Raw genomic sequence first — 12,371 nt, forward strand, 5'->3', positions numbered from 1 at the left:
ATAAACTTTTTTTTATAGAAGATGGGTTTTATTTGTTCTTACTTCCTCTGTATGAAAATTGTTGGACGATAAATGAATATGTTTTAGGCCACTTAACTGCAGTCAAGTTGATATAAAGTCAATGATTGATTATTCATCAGTAGCTCATATTAATTTTAGTTATTAATAAGATTAATGAATTTATTAACTTTAAATTTATATAAATTATATAAATTATATATATATATACAGGGTGTCCCACTGTTGGTATACTAAGCTCAAAGGAGGTTATAGTTTTGCATACGCTAAGTACGTAAAAAATACTTATAAAATTCCAGACGCATTTTTTTTTCAAATAGATGAATTCTTAAAACTCTATGTGTACAACCATAACAAGCAACCCGCCCAGCTTTGATACCAGCTCGTGATCTATCGTTCAAGATTATGATTTCATAGACAAAATGCTCACATTAGTGTAGCCTGCTGCGCGAAGTTAGAGAAGAAAACATGGATTTTCAGGAAAAAATTAGCAAAAATTTTTTGATGTAATTTTGTTGTTTAAGTATTTATTACGTGATCAGTATATGCAAAACTACAAGTCCCTCCGCGCTTAGTATACCAATAGTGGGACACCCTGTATATATATATATATATATATATTTCAGATATATGTAGTTTCACACCTGAGAAAGGACATATTAATATTATTAAGTACCTATAGATTTTTTGACATTGCTTACAACACGTGCGAAGTCGCGGGGGGAAAGCTAGTAAGAAATATAATTCTGAGTTACGAAAATTAGCAGTATATATTTTGATTGTGTATTATAACTTTGATGTATTTTTATACTAAAATAAAGATGAATACTCACATGTCTTTCGGTAATGTGTGATTGGTCATTGGCCTTTGGTAGAATATACTCCCCTTGTAGACTACAGGCCCATGTTGAAAAAATTATGGGTCATTTGACCCACCAGGTGACCTATCTAGAACGATATAAGAGCACAAAATAATAAGATTCATAAGATTCAGCACTATGACGTCACTTGTAAGCTGTCCACCTGAGTGCAGATGAGTATTCGAAAGTTCAGGTAGAGATTTTCTCCCCTTGTCTCCATGATTTTTGTATGGCGTTGCGGAATAATGGATTAAAAGCAGTATAGAAATAGTATGACACAGATGCCGTACAAAAATGGTGGTCCGCAAAGTCAGAATTTATTTTTATTTTTCGACAGTTGCTGGGGTAAATTTGGTCATTTGATGTGCGCTATGAACATTCATTGTGTTTTATTTATATAAGCTGGTATGTGGTAATTAATAGGCTGGTGCAGCGTGCAATGTCGATGTAATAATATGATAATCTTCATGTTTATATATATATATATATATATATTTGTGTTAGAACCATATTCATATAGAAAATCTGATGAAATTTGGATACATTTTAGTATTAGCTTCTCTCTTGTCGTCTTCGACAATATCTTCAATTTTCTTTCTTGTATTCTTTCAACACTTCCTGGTCGTCCGCCCAAGTACATATTTAATATTCAACCATGTATATCCAATAATTTAATTAATGTGTTTGTTTATATCTATGGCAGAGACAAGATGGCTTTATTAGCCGTGATACAGACCACAGTCCTAGAACGTACAAATTGACGTTTGTTTATTCTAATTGTGTTCTACCCACATTTACTTTTTTGTATGCTTACGAAGAGGAAATATTTGTTTGTTTAACGATAATATTAAACTGATTCCAAAAATTATTTTACCTGCAGAAAATCTTCCTGGGTGTCGGGTGAAATATGCCATATTTTTTTTATTTTTCCCGGGTCTACTTGGACGAAGACGGGACAAACGTCTAGTTACAGATAAAACAGAAGCAGTATTAACAAATATTAAAACATTTTTAATGTTATAAATTTAAAAATAAAAAAGTATTTTCTGCGAATTATAACATATTATTCATACATACATAGTAGTTAAATATTATATATTATTACTACTTATTGGAAATAATTTTCTATAAAAAAAAAAAATACAAAAATCTTTATTGTTACATTTAAACATTTTGTAGTTAATACAATGCACTAATCTCCACACTAGGATTCCCTGTGTTGTGGAGAATAGTCTCTTCCAGCTTACGTCTATTTACACAGTTTATACAGAGGTAAATTCTTAACTACGAAAATACATACAATATGCTAGTTGAATAAATTTCTGAGAGTGAATGAGATAGGATGGATGTCTTGAGTGAGTTTGTAGAATTATTTTAATAGTCTCAGGAAGTTTTCCGTGTGTTCGTAGTCCAAACCACAAAGGAAATTTTTTATATGTTTTTTGCATTACCTCTTGGTCAGGGGTAGGAGGTTAGTTGCTAAATTTAGTTTTTCGTAAATAAAAGGACCCATGTATAGATATGATTTTTTGCCAAAATTTAGTTTAGTTTTAGGTCTATTCCATTTTCTACATCTTTGGAAACGAGAAGTGACATACATATTTGATGGTGCAGTTTTGTGAAACCGAAGAGCGACCGACATAATGTATAGTTGTCGCACTCGCATACAACCGCACCGGTCTCCTGGTAGAGGATATCAGTTGGGTAGCGACGGGGTTTCATATATGATACCTTTAGTATGGCTCGTTGGGAACGCTCTACTCTCATTAAGTGTGTTTTATGTGCAGCACCCCATACTACAATGCAGTAGTTGATTATGGATTCGCATAATGAGCAGTAGATCATTTTAAGCAGTTTGTCCGAAGCGACTTGGCCCATTCTTTTAAATATATTGTATATTAGCTTACGTAGGCGACCTGAGACATAATCAATTTGTTTTTTCCAGTTGAGATGGTTATCTACATAGACTCCAAGATAACGAATATTTTGAACTTCTTCGAATGCGGGACAGTCACATATTATGTTATTTTGTGAGCAGTTGCCATAGTGAAATTTAATGGCGAGACGCTGTTTGCATGAGTTTCTTTTGTTAACGCTGAAATTGATGACCTTTGTTTTTTCTGCGTTAAGCGTTAGGAGATTGAGATTCAGCCAATGAGAGACTTGCTTTATACCAGTATTTGCAACCTCGTACGCTTTTTCCCAGGTTTTGTCGTAGAAGACGATGGCAGTGTCATCGGCATAAGTGAAGATTTTTGATTTGGGTAGCTGTAAGGAACAGAGACTATTTATGTAGAGAATGAAGAGGGTCGGTGCTAGCACACTGCCTTGTGGTACGCCAAAGTTGATTGTGTCATAGCTACTGTGCTTTTGACCTATACAAGTTCTTTGCCTACGTTCAGTGAGATAGGATTGAAACCACGCTAAAGGAGTGCCCCTGATGCCGAAGGATTCCAACTTTTTTAAAAGAATGCGTCTAGACACTGTATCAAAAGCTTTCGCTAAATCTAGGAACACTCCAATACATTTATATCCATCGTCCAATTTAGAGGTGACAAAATCGATAAGATTTGTTACTGCATTTTCTGTTGATCTTTGGCTACGGAAACCATACTGGTTGTCTGATATTAATCGATTCTTTTCGAGATATTTTAGAAGCCTGGTATTCATAATTTTTTCTAGAATTTTGGAAACCGAAGTGAGAAGTGATATTGGACGGTAATTTGAGGGAATCGTGTTATCGCCTGACTTGAAAATTGGACATACATCGGCCGTTTTCATTGAAAGTGGGACTATTCCGGTTGAGATGCTAAGTTACACAAAAAAGCAATGGGTGAAGCTACATGATCTTTAGTTAGCTTAAGTATTTTGTTGGTGATTCCGTCCCACCCTGGTGCTGAACATTCCTTAAGATTGCTTATTAGCTTTTTCACTTCAGTCTCATCGGTTGCCGTTGCAAAAAAGGATTTACCCGACAAATTATTGTCATTCTGCGGATCAAGCATGCCAGCCAGCTCGACTTCGGATTTATTTAACAGGCGTAGTGTTTTTTCAGCAAGATGCTCTCCCACACCAGCAAAGAAGCTGTTAATGTTATTTAAACTTGCGTCGGGGTCGGTAGATGTAACTAACAGTGCTGTGCTATTAGAGGTCTTGTGTACTACTATACTAATCAATAACTACAAATCTATTATTTATTATGCCTACTCTATGGTTGGAGTGTACGTAGCCATGTTGTGATATTCTCAACTTCATTAATCAAGAGAATACAAATACAAGTAAAATAATTATCGATATCGAGGGTACCTACAGCCTGCACAGCATTATGCACTTATGTTGGTAGCTCTGTCAGACACTAGAAGTTGTCATGTTGGCTATTCTAATCTAGCCTTGTTTTGACGTTTCTTGAAGTTTATTTTTATCTATGGAAGTCCCGTCTCTTCTTAGGGCGTATTCAGAAAGAAAGCTTGAAACTTATAAGCGCTTATAAGCGCTTATCGGCGCTTATAAGCGCTGGTAACCCGCGCAGGAAAATATATGAACATGCGCTTATAAGCGCTGATAGGCGCCGACAAGTTCCAACAAGTTTCAACAAACTTGTCGGCGCCGACAAGTTCCAACAAGTTTCAACAAACTTGTCGGCGCCGATCAGCGCTTATAAGCGCATGTTCATATATTTTCCTGCGCGGGTTACCAGCGCTTATAAGCGCCGATAAGCGCTTATAAGCGCTTATAAGTTTCAAGCTTTCTTTCTGAATACGCCCTTACGTAGTAAAGCGCCTTATTCACGGTCCATCCCCGCTGTACGTCAGCTCAAGGCTGCGGTGCTGGATGTATCCTACTGAAGCGCCTTAAGCGTCGTATTTACGGTCCATCTTGACGTACGTCCCGCCAAGGTCATACACGATGCACGACGCAAAACGACAGTGAATAGCGTTGACGTACGTCAATAATTATTATTATTATCTTGCTGGATGTGCACGACCAACTTTTCATCCAGCAAGCACCCCCACCACCGCGAACGTCGTGCAGATGGACAGTGAATAGCGCGGACGTACAGCAGATTAGTGTTGCCAACAGAAATTAATGTAAATACTTGGAAACGTGGCCTATTGATATGATTTTTTGTGATAACTTAGTGAGTACATGAGCAAGCAAGAAACGGTTATTTTTGATTTTTATGTACACAGGAAATCCCAATTATCATTACTTTTGGATCAACCTTGTACACATGGACAGTTTATATTCAGAAGTTATTATTTTAAAAGAACTCCAAGGCGAATTGTTGAATAACACAGATTTTATGCAAAAGTCCACTGCAGAAAAATGGCAATTTATTTAAAAAAAAAAATATCTTGACGAATTTGTTTGTTTAAAAAAAAATGATTAGCTATATACTCTCTGTTCCCGCCACTTTAGTATTTACTGAAAGAGTCTTTTCGGTCATGAATGTGAAGTGGCGGGAAGAGAGAAACCGAGCTTCATTAAAAATTAATTAAAAATGAGCTCTTGAAATATATAAATTTAGATTTGGAATGTTTGGATTCATATAATTCATTTAAAAATAATGAAAAATTCTTAGTTACTGCAAAAAGTACAAAAAAATACATTTTTAAAAATATTTATTTACTCTTTATTTACCTCCTTTAAAATCAGATATACTCTATTTCTTCAAATAAAAGTTGGCAACCCTAGCCATGCTTGATGCGCGCACGATCGTCAGTAGGATACATCCAGCACCGCGGCCTTGAGCCGACGTACGTCGGGGATTGACCGTGAATAAGACGCTTTATTCACGGTCCATCTTGCTGTACGTTCCGCCAAGGTCATACACGATGCACGACGCAAAACGACAGTGAATAGTATTGACGTACGTCAATAATTATTATTATTATGTTGCTGGATGTGCACGACCAATTTTTCGTCCAGCGAGCACCCCCACCACCGCCAGGCGCCAACGTCGTGCAGATGGACAGTGAATAGCGCGGACGTACGTCAGAGTGGTCCTGCATCGTGCGTGCTCGATCGTGAATAGGCTCGCTGTACAGCAGATTAGCATTATGAGCTTATCTTTCACGCAAATAGCATGTGTCAACAAATGGATCGTGAAACGATTACGAGGTTTATTGAAAAATATAAGTTGCACAAATGTTTATGGAATGTTTCCAGCGTCGATTATATGCAAAAACAAAAAAGAATCAATGCTTTACAAAATCTAGTACCCATTACATATTTGGATGAAAAAATTATTATATACGTTTATGATAAATTTTTTTCATTCAAAACCTCTTCCTTTTTCTTTTATTCTCTTCTGCTGCTGACAATATCAGAAGAATTCCCATTTTTTGGCGTTTTGATAAAGCAGGTGGCATTTTCACACACGTCGTTAAAATGATTACGGCAAAATTTATAGAAAAAATACAGCCGCCATTGTCGTCAGGACAGCTATTGCCATTATTAAAAAATTTCATTCTCCCAAAAGTCGGGGTTTTTTTTTTATATTTCAAAGTACATATATGTTTACTGAAATCGAATGAAGCATGTTTCCTATTTGTTTGGTTATAAACTGACATTACCTCTCCTCCCCCCAATATTGGTTGAACAAGTTTTCATACATTTTCCTTTGGTTTCGCGTCCAGTTGTTGATTCGTCAAAGCTAAATAGTAATTGTATTTATGCATAGGTTCTTCTTATAGTTAGAGTTAGAGTACTCAATATAAAATGTACAAAAAAATTGAAAAATAAAAATACTAGTGTGGGGTAATATTTTACTGCATCTGGCAATCAATCTGGCACACACACATGGATGCATCGCCGCCATTACTAGGCTTGACTCAATGTTTAGACGATATTCCGTCCGTCTTTTTTTTATAGGTCCATGGGGAAAATATAATTTGTAGGCGTGCTGAGCAAAACAATAAGTATATTATTAAAAAAAAGTTTATTAAGTCATTATACATATTATAACAAATTAAACTTTTGCACAGGTCAAATAATTTTAAATAATGTGTCAATTAATATATTAATAGCTTTTTTATCATTGAACAAAATAATTAACATTTTTTAGCTGCTCAAATTCCTTTAACAAAAATAAAATTCAACTTAATAAAAACAAAACTAACGATATATTAAACTTTATTTGCAGTTATACAAAACATTTAAGCCGCTGTGCGTGAGGGGTACATAATTATTATATTATATTACTGTGAATGTCCAAGTGAATATTATAGCGATTTTGTTTTTGGCACTCGCTGGCCACGAACGCGGCACGCTCGGTTCGTGCGTTTTGCGGTTCATAGTTCTAACAAAACCCAAAATCTAGCAATTTTCAAGTAATATATAATTTAAAAAATATTGTAATATAAGTCAAAGATGTTTATTGAAAATTAATAAATATAACTAGTTAACTTTATTTTTTATGTTGGTGAATGTTAATATCAGAGTATCTTAACATGCACTACATTTTGAACAACCACAGTAACATATACACTATACAGTATAATAAATATACAGGAAAGCAAATAAGTAGGATTTAAAACATTTTAACTGGCGCCTAAAAATAATGCATCGATACAGTTATGAAATTTAATATAATATATTTTGTTTCTTATTCTAATTTACTTGTTTGATAATAATTAATTGACTGTTAGGTCTCGCGATAAAACCAGTTAAATAAAGGGGAAAAAAACTTATGTAAATATAAACCATTGCACTGCAGCTCGCCAACTCAATGATCACACAAGATAAAAAGTAAAACAACTAAAACCCAACTACGACAAAAAACGACGCTGAAAAAGTATAAAACAAAAGTTAAATTGATGAACTAATAAAGAAGCTATGAACGAAAAGATGTGAATTATATGCAATCAGCCCATGAATACAGGTAAAGTCACAAGCAAATGCTAGTAATATATATATACATATATTCAAAATGTGCAAGTAAAAAGCTGAAATGATACCAAACACGGCATATTTATCTTAACTTTATTTTTTACTCTGTATGTTTTGTCCGCTAGAGGGCGCCACATTAGTTTTTGTGAAACCCCATATAGCCCATAACCAGCGGACAATTAAGACGCTTCTAATGATATGTCATTTGTCGAATTCTGATAAGTAGTTTAGAAGTTACGAGGGAACAGATGAACATACATACATACATACATACATACATACATACATACATACATACATACATACATAGCCTGTCAAAATCATAACCCTCCTTTTGCTTTGCCGTAGTCGGGTAATAATATTAAGTTCATTAACAAATACTGTAGTAGCTGGAATAAATACTGTTCTCCAATGCGAATAACATTTGAGTCGGTAAGCATAATAAAACAACACAAACACACATAACATACAATAAATTCTCCGAGAGCTCAACGCGCACATTCTTAATCTAATCTAAAGTCTAATCAACTAATTTCGTGAAATACATTGAATAAATATTATTAAGCCTTATTGAGATTGTGTGCCGGTACTCCGAATTGACGTTTCTTTATCTCACTTATAAATTCGTGCCAATAAATGAAGGTATCATAATTTCCGACTATAGTTTCTCGCTCGCACTCGCGCCACTTATGACTCGTTCATTTGTTTGCGCATCACATGCTTGTATATACATTTAGTGCCAAAGAAGTGATGTCTTTAGAAGTGATTTTAAGCTCCTTATATAAATTACTAGCTTTCCGCCAGCGGCTTCGCCCGCGTTTTCAGAGAAAAACCCGTTCCCGTAGGATTTCCGGGATAAAACCTATCCTATGTCCTTTCTCGGGTATCAAAATATATCTATACCAAATTTCATGCAAATTGGTTCAGTAGTTCAGGCGTGATTGAGTAACAGACAGACAGACAGAGTTACTTTCGCATTTATAATATTATTAGTATTAGTATTAGTATGCCCACTTTCACGACATGTTGTCGGTACCTTTAAAAATACTCCGTCTCGTATCCCACGAGAATAAAAGTATTTAGAATTCCCTTAATTAAATCGTTATTATCATGTTTTGTAAAGGTAGTTGTGTCATAAAATGTAAGAAAGGTATATAGTACTATTCGTTCAACCTTCTTCTACGTCTTTTGTTCTGTTCTTGATTCCTTGGTGCATGAACTGTCGAAATTGAATCTGGTGTTATATTTATTATTTGTTCGTCTGTAGATATTTGATGTGGCTGTAATCGATTGACTGGTTCGTCTGTTTGTGATGTGTGATGTATGTTCATTTGTTGAGATGTATGTGTTGATAGTCCTATACTTTGTGTGTTATGATTTACTGCTGTGTTTATAAATACGTTATCGCCAAGTACTTTACTTAATATAATTGATGAATGTATGGCTGCTTGTTTTTGAAGAATGCTGATGTCAATAAACGTATCTAATTTATCTATATATTTTATAATGTTTTTAGCTACTACCCCTGTGGCTCCTATTATATATTAGTATATTAGTATATTAGTATATTAGTATATTAGTATTAGTATTAGTATACAGGGTGTCCCAGCAACGGTATACTAAGCCCCAAGGAGGTTATAGTTTTGCATACGCTGAGTACGTAAAAAATACTTATAAAATTCCAGACGAATTTTTTTGACAAATAGATGAATTATTTAAACTCTATGTGTACACCCCTAACAAGCAACCTGCTCAACTTTGCCACCCGCACGTGAGCTATCGTTTAAGATTATGTTTTCATAGACAAAATGCTCACATTAGCGAAGCGGTATATGCAGGCTGCGCGAAGCTAGAGACGAAAACATGGATTTTAAGGAAAAATTAAGCAAAAAATTTTTGGCGTAATTTTGTTGTTTAAGTATTTTTTACGTGATCAGTGTATGCAAAACTACAAGTCCCTTCGCGCTTAGTATACCAATAGTGGGACACCCTGTATATTAGTATATTAGTATTAATATTAGTATGGATTGCTCCAATAACAAGCGTAAGCCTAATCCATACTAATATTATAAATGCGAAAGTAACTCTGTCTGTCTGTCTGTAACTCAATCACGCCTTAACTACTGAACCAATTTGCATGAAATTTGGTATAGAGATATTTTGATACTCGAGAAAGGACATAGGATAGGTTTTATCCCGGAAATCCTACGGGAACGGGTTTTTCTTTGAAAACGCGGGCGAAGCCGCGGGCAGAAAGCTAGTTAAGAATAAAATGGAATGTACGTTAATTATATTACATGATAACTAAGTGAAATTTAAAAAATACTCTCAGAAGATTTGAAAAAATATAATGTATTTGAGATCAAAGGTTATTTAGTTTGGCATATAGTGATCACAAGGGTTTGATGAAAGGGTACGATTAGTAGACGGTGAAAGTTCAAAACCTGTTTATTCTACTCACTTATCGGTTACGTCAGCCGTATTCGAAGCTTAATTGCACTTTAGCGTGCACCGAGACGAGGTAGCCCCTGCGCGAGTCATACGGTACCAGCTCTATACTACGATATAAGTAAAAAGTTGCAGATCAATCAAAGTCGACCCTCAAAAACGACAGTCACACACGATGAGACGTCAAAGTGAGATGGTATGATTCAATTATTGTGAGCGAAACAACTAAGGTAGAATTTGGCTAATTACATTCTACGTGCCACTTCCGCGCTAATATCATATCTATACCTTTTTACTTATCTTTTATCCGTTGCGTGTAACTTGTATCGAACGCGTGGGACTATCGGCGAGTGTCCGCCGGCAACCGCGCCCCCGGCTCGGTGCAAACCGCACAAAGGCGAGGAAACGCAAAACACTAAATACGTAAATTCGTTGAACCTATTTGATTGGCATCGAGACGCTCTTGACAGAGATAAATCCTAATGAACTACCGACCTACTGCGCATATTTAGATATTTATCCTTACGAGGCCGCGGCGTCCCAATCCAGCTAAGTCGCGATAATAAGATTATTTTTAGTTCGTAAGTGTATAAATCTGTCATTATAATTAAATTAGTCATGTCAATAAATTAAAGAAACAAAACATCGATGAAAGTAAGAAATGAACATACTAAAAATAAAAATTAATAAGATTATTAAAAACAATTTCGTACTTGTATGTTAGTTATAACATACAAGTACGAAATTGCTTTTATAAAATACTAGCTTTCCGCCTGCGGCTTCGCCCGCGTTTTCAAAGAAAAACCCGCATAGTTCCCGTTCTCGTGGGATTTCCGGGATAAAACCTAGCCTATGTTACTCGTGGATAATGTAGCTTTCGAATGGTGAAAGAATTTTTAAAATCGGTCCAGTAGTTTATGAGCCTATTCATTACAATCAAACAAACAAACAAACAAAGTTTTCCTCTTTATAATATTAGTGTAGACTAGCTTTCCGCCCGCGGCTTCGCCCGCGTTTTCAAAGAAAAACCCGTTTTCCGTATTCCTTATTCTTTTCATTATATCTGTTGTTGGCTTTTGGCGAAATAAATTATTCTTATTCTTATTCTTATTCTTATTCTTATTCCCGATTTACGGGATAAAACCTATCCTATGTCCTTTCTCGGGTATCAAAATATCTCTATACCAAATTTCATGCAAATTGGTTCAGTAGTTAAGGCGTGATTGAGTAAGGCGCTGACTCCACGAGCGAGAGAATCGCAGCGATATTATCGTCGTGCCACGTATTTCTATACACTCTCTATGGAACCGTCTCCACTCGGCGATATTATCGCCGCGATGCGACGAGTGGCAATGAGCGCGCGAAACGTCATTACATCGTCGCTAGCCCGCCGCGTCTAGCAGCGGGCCCGCCACGCGCTCCCGACGAGCGCGCGGCGGGCCCGCTGTCAAACGCAGCGTCATTTCAGCGTTGCCTCTGGTCTTCTCGTAGTTCGCTTCAAGGAAACGTGACGATACCGTTACGAGTCGCCGCGGAAACGCTGCGATTCCGTTACGACTCGTGACGATACGCGGCGGAATTATCGCTCGTTCGTGGAGATTATCCGACGATATAAGGGCGGACTCGTCGCGATTTTCTCGCTCGTGGAGTCAGCGCCTAACAGACAGACAGACAGAGTTACTTTCGCATTTATAATATTATATAGTATAATATAGTATGGATTAATTGTCAAGACTTTGCTTGAAATATTGTTTGCCGCGACCGACTATTCTGTACCAAACAATTGACTATCCCAATATATAGTACCTAGTTAAAAATACGCTACAAAACCTCTAGAGGAGTCATATAAAATCTACAACTAATTGTCTAATTTAGTTTATATTGAATAATTATCGTAATAATATGTAATGTAAAAGGCATCCACTCGGTATATCGTTGTAGTAAATTCTGTGCGAACGGGACCAACTTACGGAGCCTAGTCGTTAAAAAGACGCAATTAACGCGAAACAATGAGTTATAGATGATGAATCTTGTATCTTATTGCGAATGTCAAAACCACACGAATGAAGTATGATAATATATGTGAATATTTCCAATTCCTTATGTCATTGTAAATGAAATAAAATACAGTTGGCATTAAATGGATGGAACTAG

At 35.9% G+C, this 12,371-nt stretch overlaps 1 long non-coding RNA gene across 1 annotated transcript; it reads right to left on the reverse strand.

Annotated features, from left to right (window-relative positions):
- Positions 1-10,475: 10,475 nt before the first annotated feature.
- On the reverse strand, positions 10,476-11,685 carry LOC149490976 (uncharacterized). Its single transcript, XR_016316033.1, has 3 exons — positions 11,644-11,685; positions 11,352-11,613; positions 10,476-11,261 (listed from the first exon to the last, which is right to left on the reverse strand). It is a non-coding gene; the product is annotated as an uncharacterized LOC149490976 (long non-coding RNA).
- Between the last annotated feature and the right edge of the window lie 686 nt (positions 11,686-12,371).

Source organism: Colias philodice, chromosome 1 (assembly GCF_061535455.1).
Source record: "Colias philodice isolate Cphi_HAF_F1 chromosome 1, ilColPhil1 Martin Lab GWU primary, whole genome shotgun sequence".
Classification (NCBI taxonomy): Eukaryota; Metazoa; Arthropoda; class Insecta; order Lepidoptera; family Pieridae; genus Colias; species Colias philodice.